Consider the following 10,622-nt stretch of genomic DNA (forward strand, 5'->3'; position numbering starts at 1 on the left):
TTTTACAATAGAAACAGAATACTTCTGAAACAGAACTGAATTAATTTAATGAATTAATATATAATAAAACCTACTAGATAAAACAAAGCGATATAATACAAATAAACTAGAGATTTCCTTTCTCATAAAGATATATTTATATATCTATGTAAATAAATAAATAAATGTGACAATAATAGACATAGAAAGACAAATTAGAAATCTAATTAAAGAAAAAAAAAGAAAGAAAACAGGGAGACTTCAAAGATTACCTATCACAGCAGAATCTTAATAGGAAGACTTGGGATTTTCCAGCAGTGTGTATGATCCCAAGAGGAAATCTATCTAATTTTGAATAGAAGAATTAGCAAGTCTACATGGATAAGAAAAATAAGCCACAGTACCTATTACAGTCTTTGTTGGTAATATAAGTAGTAACTTGAATTTCTTTAATTTTCCTTCTTAATTGATCAAACAAAATTATTTTTTCTAATGGTTTAGATGAAGGAAAGGGGTGTTATTTATTAGGTTTCTAAAAATCCACCCATATCACATCCAGCAGTAATTTTTCTAAGGAGGTAATGATAGATAAGCATGAGAACATTTATTAATAAATACCACATTAATCGAATAAATATAAAACATATAAGCATAAAAATCAAGGTAAAAAATAACTAAGGCCTAAGTGTATAAGTGATTTTGAATACTTACATTTTATTATTATTATTATTTTAGAGATTTTATTAATTTATTTGTGATAGAGCACAAGCTGGAGGTAGAAGGAAAGGGGGAGAGCATTTGAAGCAGAGTCTGCACTGAGCACAGAGCTCCACTAGGGGTTAGATCTCATGACTGCAAGATCATGACCTGACCCAAAACCAAGAGTGAATGCTTAGCTGACTGAGTCATCCGGCACCCCCAAATGCATATATCATTAAAAACTAAGAATAGAAGGGAACTTAGTTTAGTAAAGGGGATCTTAAAAATGTAGAGCTAAGGTCCTCCACAGTGATCAAACTTTAGAAACATTTCAGTTCAGCTTAGTGGGAACAAAAACTGCTATACCTTAGTCATTTCACATTATACTGGAAGTTAGCTAATTCTATAAGACAGGAAAGGGAAATGAGGATCATGATTATTGGCAAGAAAGAAATGAATATATAATTTGCAGAAAATATAACTGCTTAAATAGTACATCAAAAAGTAGTTTAAAATTTATTTCGTGGATAGAAAATAAGCAAAAAAAATGATTATTGAGTTTATAAAATTGTAATAACTAATTAAAAAATGCAATAGAATCACTTTCTGATCTACTGTCTGTGGTGGAACCACCACCAAGATGCAGATTTTTGTGAAAACCCTAATGGGGAAGATCATTACTCTTGAGGTTGAACCTCCAGATACTATAAAAAATGTAAAGACCAAGAGCCAGGGTAAGGAAGGAATTCCTCTTGATAAGCAGGGACTGAGTTTTGCAAGCAAGGGGAAGATGCATGTACTTTGTATGACTGCAATATCTAAAGTCCACTCTTCATCTTGTTTTGAGACTTTGTGGTGGTGTTAAGAAAGAATAAGTCTTACACCATTTCTGAGAAGAATAAGCATAAGAGAAAGAAGATTAAGCTAACTGTTTTGGAATATTTTAAAGTGGGTAAGAAGAGCACAATCAATTGCCTTTGTGGGTCATGCCCTACAAAATGTGGTGCTGGAGTTTTTAGTGCTGGCCACTTTGACACACATTATTGTGGTAAATGTCTGACCTCTTGTTTCAACAAATCTGAAGTCAGGGAATTGTATAGGGGTTAGTAAAATACATTAACTAAAATAATAATAATAATAACAATAAGCAATAGAATAAATTTTCCATCAACAATAACACAAGCTTCTTAGAAAACACCAAATTTTAGGAGACATTAATAGAGAAATTACAAATATCACTTTAACAACAATTTGACTAGGGAGAGATTGTCCATGTTGATGGATGACAATACTCAAAGTTACAAACAAATCAATATATCAAAACTTTAAAAAACAATCCAACAAAAATTCCAATGCTACTTTTTCACAATACTTAGAGCACAATGTATATTAAAATAAGTAAAGGAAATACAAGCATAAGAGATACAAGATAATTTTTTAATTAAAAAATGATACGGAAAATTTCCACATTTAATAATAAGGTATCGTAATGCTATGACACTTTGACTTCAAAAATACACTAATCTACATGTTTGGAAGCCCTTCTATGATTAAAAACCTAGTAATACTTGCATAAGGCAGATACTAGACAAGACAAATATCCCTTAAAGTGCATATCTAAACAAATCACAAGTTAATAGCAATCTATAGAAATTAAAATAAAGCTTTACTGAACCCAGAAGTTTAAGAAGCACTGGGGACATGATTTGTATTGTTGAAAATGATAGAAGAGAATGTAAAACCTCTGGCCCATATCAGGAAAAAATGAAGATTTAAAAAGAATTCTAGAATGTTTGGAAGGTTACATTTTGAAAGAAAAGTAAACTTGGAGGGAAAAATATCATATATATATGATATACAAAAAAAATCATATATATATATATTTGTGTTTATTTAATATATGGTATGTATATATTTATTTAATTTATTGTATATTTAATTATATACTTAATATATATTTAATATGCTTAAAATATTAAATATACTGTCTATTTCCCACACACTCCAAGAATTCATAATCATAGTTTTACCTTCATGAAGTTTTTATTTTTCCACTTGCAATTCTGCCAGGATCCAAGAAAATACATAAAGTTTTTGTCAAGGTTGGTAGAACACTAGGTACTTAAAAGGAAATGCGGGTTTTTTTTTTCTCAATAGAGTTTTTCTCAATAGAATCTATCTTATACTGTGACATAAGACTTCATGAGATGCTGAGAAATTATTTGATAAGAAATAAAAGAATTTGTCAGTTATGGTTGATTGTTTACTATATTCTAGGACAATATAAATTTTGTTTTGAAAATAATTAAATGAAAATTACATACACATAAAATATTGTTATTCAGAGTGGTATTCAGACTAATTTTTAATTCATCAGCACTAACTAGCCAAGTACGTGTAAGATAAGATGTTCAGTTCTTTGTTTCTTTGTAACTGATCTCTTGTTCAGTTTACCAATGGATATTGTCATACTCTGTAGGTACCCAAGCTGAAAAGCACTTCTCTCTTTGGATAGAAACACAGGCATCCTGATAGGTAATTGTATTCAGAGTCACTCTTTTACCCATCATCTCTCTCTGCTGAAATGTTAATGGATGTGCTTACTAAAAACATTAAAAACTTACTATAAAATGCATCAAGGCAGTAGCATTTTAATTTGTAATTTATTATGGAAAATAAAAAAGTAGTAAGAGTAAATAAAATTAAGGAATACTGTGGGAAATAAAAACAAAAGCCTATTTTTCATTTTCTCAATTTTTTCTTAATCAAACTACAGCATCATTGTACTCTTAACTATTTTTCACTGTTTATATAACTAATTTACTGTCAGAGGCAGAAGGCAAGACACATGCAAAGTCTTCACTATGTTAAGGTCAGGTAATCAATTTCCTATCCCAAAAGACAAAACTAATAGTACAGAGGATTATCACTAAAGACAAGCAGCTGCTTTTGTAAGACTGAAGCTTTTCTGGGGAATCCTGCAATAATGGAGTGGGTAGGAAACAGAATCCCATGTATGTCTATCTTTGAATTGTGTGAAAACTGCATAGTTTTTTTTTTTAATACAGATGAAACAAGGATTAATTTTGCTTTGATTCAAGTAACTGCTTTTAAACGTCAATGCATTTGAAGTAAAACATGGAATCGCAGTGGAGAAAATAATATTTCTCTTTGTTCTGAATGTCATGCAAGATTTTATTCTTAGTAAATATAAGTCTAATTCTTACACATTTAAGAATTTCAGTTTACCTGTTATAAACCATTTAGTGCAAGTATTAACTGTCATACTTGCTATTTCTAAATACTATCATCAAAAGCTATTTTTATAATATATTTAATAGAATTTTAAAAATCCCATGTATTATTTTCTTTTCATAAGTTCACACAATTTTGTAACACTCTGTAAAGACTGATTAAATATAAACAATTCCTAAATTTAATTAATGCTGTAGATCAATTTCATTTTGTGAGGAAACACATATACGATTTTATTCTTCTCTAAGGGTTTTATCTAAAAAGCTATTGATGCAATGTTACTCATTAATATTTCAAATCCCCCTTAGTTTTAGTTCTAGGCATGATACATGGAGGCAAATTGTATAAGTCTTTTTTCTCAATATAAACAAAGTAATAAGTAATCTTAATATTGAAATTATTTTTTTGAATATTTAGCCAATTATTTTGACCTCTTAGCAACATTCAACACAACCGAATGAACATTTCTTTTGAAATATTCTCTTTCCTTAATTTCCATTAATTACATACATTTACATACATACAAAAATACATTTTTCCTCAGTTTTCTTACATAGATATTGCTATTCAATCTGATGTGTTAATACTGGAATTAGACTCTCTTGTTTTATCATGTCCACTCTATTTCAAGTGAATTATTTATGCATTTTTAAAACCATCTGGTGTCATCTCTTAATTTATATTTTGCCTCTATGAAATTACAGACCCATGTATTCAACTATATTCTTGATAATTCTGGTGGTACATATATTTCTTAGTTACTTTAACATGTTCTGAACTGAATGCCTGATTTACTTCTCACCCTATCACTCTCCCATCCCCACTTTGCACCCGGCCCTTCATTGATTTAGTAAAGTAATTTAGTCTACCTGTTGTCTCCACTTCAAGTTTTATTTTATCTAACATGTTGATTCTTCCTAAAAGCTAAGGATTATCTTTGATATAATGTTATATGTCTATTTCCTTCCTACTTTGGTCTTTAAAATATCATCAATATCTAGACATCTAACATCTAAAATACATATTCATACCTTCACTGTTCTACATGTTACCTGCCATCATTCTAGTACAACCAACATCATCCCTCATCGCTTCCAGGCTTTAGCATGTTTCTCTCATTCTACTCCTAGATCCAAAGTCCACCTCCAATTCATTCTCCATGAAGCTGAGAGATTTTTTCAGAAAGCATAATACTCCAAGCTCTCTGTGATTCAAACAATTCAATTATTTCCCATAGTAATTAGGCTATTACAAAATCTACATATTTGCTCCCTATTTCTGTGCCATTTTCTATATATATGCCTAATTTCCCAATCTTGTCTCTCTTACTGTTGCTTTCCCCTTCATGTGCCATTTCTACTTACTGTGGACTGACTTTCTTTCTTTCTTTCTTTCCTTCCTTTCTTCAATTCCTTCCTTCCTTCCTTCTTTCTCCAATTTCTGAAACACAATGAAGTATGCATAACACCGAAGCAAACATTCTTCTCTTTCCATAAACTGCCTTTCCCTGTTCATCAATTGGCTACTTCCTATAAGTGTTTCATTATTAAATAGACCCAGTTTGACTCTCAAATTCCAAGGATGTATTTTTGTTACACTCACTTAAATTTATCTATTTACCTTCAGAGTTTACTCACATTGATTAATCTATTTAACTACACATCTATGTCTGCCTATCCATCCATCTATCTATTGTTCTATCTATCTATCTATCTATCTATCCATCCATCCATCTATCCATCTATCAGTTTGTTCTTCCATCCATGGAGGTAGCTATGATACATCTGTTGTCATTTGTTCAGATTCTTTTTTTTAAATTTTTTATTTTTTATTAACATATAATGTATTATTAGCCCCAGGGGTACAGGTCTGTGAATCACCAGGTTTACACACTTCACAGTACTCACCATAGCACATACCCTCCCCAATGTCCATAACCCAACCACCCTCTCCCTAACCCCCTCCCCCAACAACCCTCAGTTTGTTTTGTGAGATTAAGAGTCTCATGGTTTGTCTCCCTCCTGATCCCATCTTGTTTCCTTTTTCTTTCCCTACCCCCCAAACCCCCCCACGTTGCCTCTCAAACTCCCCCTATCAGGGAGATCATATGATAATTGTCTTTCTCTGATTGATTTATTTTGCTCAGCATAATACCCTCTAGTTCCATCCATGTCACAAATGGCAAGATTTCAATTCTTTTGATGGCTGTATAGTACTCCATTGTACACACACACACACACACACACGTGTGTATGTGTGTGTGTATATATATATATATATGTATATATACCACTTCTTCTTTATCCATTCATCTGTTGATGGACATCTAGGTTCTTTCTACAGTTTGACTATTGTGGACATTGCTGCTATAAACATTCAGGTGCACGTGTCCCTTAGGATCACTACATTTGTATCTTTAGGGTAAATACCCAGTAGTGTGATTGCTGGGTCGTAGGGTAGCTCTATTTTCAACTTTTTGAGGAACCTCCATGCTGTTTTCTGGAGTGGCTGCACCAGCTTGCATTCCCACCAACAGTGTAGGAGGGTTCCCCTTTCTCCGCATCCTCACCAGCATCTTTCGTTTCCTGACTTGTTAATTTTAGCCGTTCTGACTGGCGTGAGGTAGTATCTCATTGTGGTCTTGATTTGTATTTCCCTGATGCTGAGTGATACGGAGCACTTTTTCATGTGTCTATTGGCCATCTGGACGTCTTCTTTGCAGAAATGTCTGTTCATGTCCTCTGCCCATTTCTTGATTGGATTATTTCCTCTTTGCATGTTGAGTTTGAGAAGTTCTTCATAGATTTTGGATAGATACTAGCCCTTTATCTGATATGTCGTTCACAAATATCTTCTCCCATTCTGTCAGTTGTCTTTTGGTTTTGTTGACTGTTTCCTTTGCTGTGCAAAAACTTTTGATCTTGATGATGCCCCAATAGTTCATTTTTGCCCTTTCTTCCTTTGCCTTTGGCAATGTTTCTAGGAAGAATCTGTTGTGGCTGAGGTCAAAGAGGTTGCTGCCTGTGTTCTCTTTAAGGATTTTGATGAATTCTTTTCTCACATTGAGGTCTTTCATCCATTTGGAGTCTATTTTTGTGTGTGGTGTGAGGCAATGGTCCAGTTTCATTTTTCTGCATGTGACTGTCCAATTTTCCCAACACCATCTGTTGAAGAGACTGTCTTTTTTCCATTGGACATTCTTTCCTGCTTTGTCAAAGATTAGTTGACCGTAGAGTTGATGGTCTATTTCTGAGCTCTCTATTCTGTTCCATTGATCTATGTGTCTGTTTTTGTGCCAGTACCATACTGTCTTGATGATTACAGCTTTGTAATAGAGCTTGAAGTCTGGAATTGTGATGCCACTAACTTTGGCTTTCTTTTTCAACATTCCTTTGGCTATTTGAGGTCTTTTCTGGTTCCATATAAATTTTAGGATTATTTTTTCCATTTCTTTGAAAAAAAATTGATGGTATTGATAGGGATTGCATTAAACTTGTAGATTGCTTTAGGTAGAATAGGCATTTTCACAGTATTTTTCTTCCAATCCATGAGCATGGATTTATTTAGATTCTTGATTAACTTTAAGCATCATGATAGGGTGTTTGTATTTATTTGGTTTATCATTGTTTTTCGAGACTCTTCCAATACTGTTGGATAGTCAAAATACATTAAATATTTGTTGAATAAGTGAAAAATTGACAAAGTAAAGAGCAAATGCATGACATATGCATATATATGTACATACATATATGTAACCAAATTTCCTAATTTTAGTGCATTTACATTTACTAATATTATGCTTAAGCTTTCAAAAATTGATTCAATGCAAAGATTATTTTTTAATTTTTTAAAATATTTATTTGAGAGAGAGGATGTACAAGAATGAGGAGAGCACACACAAGCTGGGGAAGAAGCAGAGGGTGGGAGAAGCAGATTCCCCACTGAGCAGGGAGCCTGATGTGGGGCTTGATGTGGGGCTTGATACCTGAGTTGAAAGCAGATGCTTAACTGACTGAGCCACCCAGGTGTCCCCAGTGCAAAAATTTAATATACTCAACATCAACTCTCTATTTGATTCCAAAATATGATCACAAAGAACATTACTAAAGCTCAAAATACAATAAAAATTTAGCATAAAAGAACACTATAATCTTAAATCACAAGTTTTTTTAATCTTAAATTTGTGCACATCATGGTCTCATGTATTGCTAGTAAAAAGTATACTATCCAGACAACCGCATTTTTTCTTAACAAATTATTATCTAGTGGGAATAATTGGGAATTTTTCAAGATGTCTTTGGGACGGAAATTTGCAACATTCATCTTTATATAAATATTGGGTGAACATTTTGTAATATAAGAGAATTAGAAAAAATATACACAAATGAATATTTTTGTGCAGTCATCTCAATTTTAAAAATATTTTAAACACTCGTCATGCTTTTGTAACCAGCACAAAATTTATTGTAGAACTAAACAATTATACCTACTTTAGTCACCAACAGTAGCAACAATCCTACACGCTTACAGTAAAATGCTTTTATCCTATTAAAGTTTTGGTTTATTCATTATTTTAATAAATGTTTACTAATTTAATCATCATTGATAACAAATAAGTCCCAAGTACCCACTAACCTATCTGAAAGTATTTTCAGTGTTCACTAAGTCAGCAGGAGACTTTAAAGATGTTTTGCCTCTCTGCTTCGAGCAGCCACTTCTGTAAATGTTGATAGCAGAGATGCATCAAATATGCCTCAGAAAACATCAGGAATGCAAATAGGACAAGTTAAACACCCTGTTTATGACATTGATTCCTCAAAAAAAAGATGAAAAACAAATTATAACATTCAATAATAAAGTATGATTGATTTATTATCATGAATTTATCATACATTTCTTAATATAAAACTGTGCATTAATTCAAATTCAATAAAGAACTGATGAAAACCTAATAAGCTTGGTACCATGGTTCACAGAATTATGTAATGTAATCTCTGGCTTCGAGGAACTTAAAATCAGAAATGAGCCATAGTCACATAGAGTTAGAGTCAATGTATATTGCCTGCTCTCATATATTTCAACAGAGAAAAACAAGGCAGAGGGGAAAAATATCTACCTATCTGTCATCTATCTATCTATCTATCTGCAAATTTAGAAGAGCTAGTTTTTTGAGCTGAATTTTAATAATGAATATTGGATAAGTAGAAATGATGAATTAGGATATTTTTAGAAATGAAGAACTGTAAATAAAAGCCTGAAAGTGTAAAAAAGTAAATAGCAAGTGGGTTAATCTAGTTTTAAGAATCCAGAAACTGTTAGTAGACAATAAAAACAAAAGGAAAAATTAAAACTTGATTTTAAACTTATATTTTATAATAAAGCTTTTGAGTTTTATTTTAGAGGAAATGAGAAGTTATTGAATGTTTCCAAAACATAAGTATTTTAGGGGTACCTGGGTGGCTCAGTGGGTTAAGCCGCTGCCTTCGGCTCAGGTCATGATCTCATGGTCCTCGGATCGAGCCCCACATTGGGCTCTCTGCTCCCCAGGGAGCCTGCTTCTCTCTCTTTCTCTCTCTGCCTACTTGTGATCTCTCTCTGTCAAATAAATAAATAAAATCTTTTTAAAAAAGTATTTTAATCACTTCTGTGTTTTACAGAGGTAACTTTATCCAAATATGACCATCCTGCAAAAGAAAATGGGCTCATTCCACTCAACTTAACTGGCTTTACTATTCTCCATCATTCAGAGGCAGCTGGCATTGGTGAAATGGCCAAATAATATTAATTTAAGAAACTATGTAACTAGATGCTGTCCCATGTGAAAGAATGTGATATATATATTTATGTTTTTATTTATGTATTTATGTCAGTGCACATAGAGTGTAATATTAGTTTCAGGTATAGAGCTTAGTGAGTCAACACTTACATACAAGACTGTGCTCATCACAAGTGCCCTCCTTAATAATCATCATCTATTTTACCCATCCCCACTTCCCTTTACTACTTCTCACCCTTCCCACCCCACCCGATAGCCATCAGTTTCTTCTCTACAGTTAAGAGTGTGTTTCTTGGCTTTTCTCTCTTTATCCACACCATGTTTATTTGTTTTATTTCTTAAATTCCACACATGAGTGAAATCATACGGTATTTGTTTCTCTGACTGATTTATTTTGCTTAGCATAATATTATCTAGCTCCATCCATGTTGTTGCAAATGGCAAGATTTCATTTAGGTTTTTTGTTTGTTTGTTTTATTTTTGTTTTTGCAGCTGAGTAATATTCTATTGTATATATATGCCACCTCTTCATGCATTCATCAGTCCATGGGTATTTGGGGTCTTTCCATAGTTTGGCTATTGTGATAATGTTGCTATACATATCAGGGAGCATATGTCCCTTCTAATCAGTATTTTTGTATCCTTTGGACAAATACCTAGTAGTACAACTGCTGGCTGGTATGGTGGTTCTATTTTTAACTTTTTGTGGAACCTCCATACTGTTTTCCATAGTAGCTGCACCAGTTTGTATTCTCACCAACAGTATATTTTTTAGACCAAAGGTCTCTTTATGGTGACATCTATCTCATGGAGAGAATGTATAAAGACCAAGGGGATAAAAAAATTGGCTCATTACACTATCAAAACAATCATCTGACTAAAGGAAATATTTTTTTTCTCCCTACAGTCTTGA

The 10,622-nt window shown here is 32.6% G+C and overlaps 1 pseudogene; it reads left to right on the forward strand.

The window, feature by feature from the left end:
- Window positions 1-1,318: 1,318 nt before the first annotated feature.
- LOC125095643 (ubiquitin-40S ribosomal protein S27a-like) lies at window positions 1,319-1,785 on the forward strand (annotated as a pseudogene).
- The last annotated feature ends 8,837 nt before the right edge of the window (window positions 1,786-10,622 follow it).

The sequence above is a fragment of the Lutra lutra genome, chromosome 3, assembly GCF_902655055.1.
Source record: "Lutra lutra chromosome 3, mLutLut1.2, whole genome shotgun sequence".
NCBI classification, from domain to species: domain Eukaryota; kingdom Metazoa; phylum Chordata; class Mammalia; order Carnivora; family Mustelidae; genus Lutra; species Lutra lutra.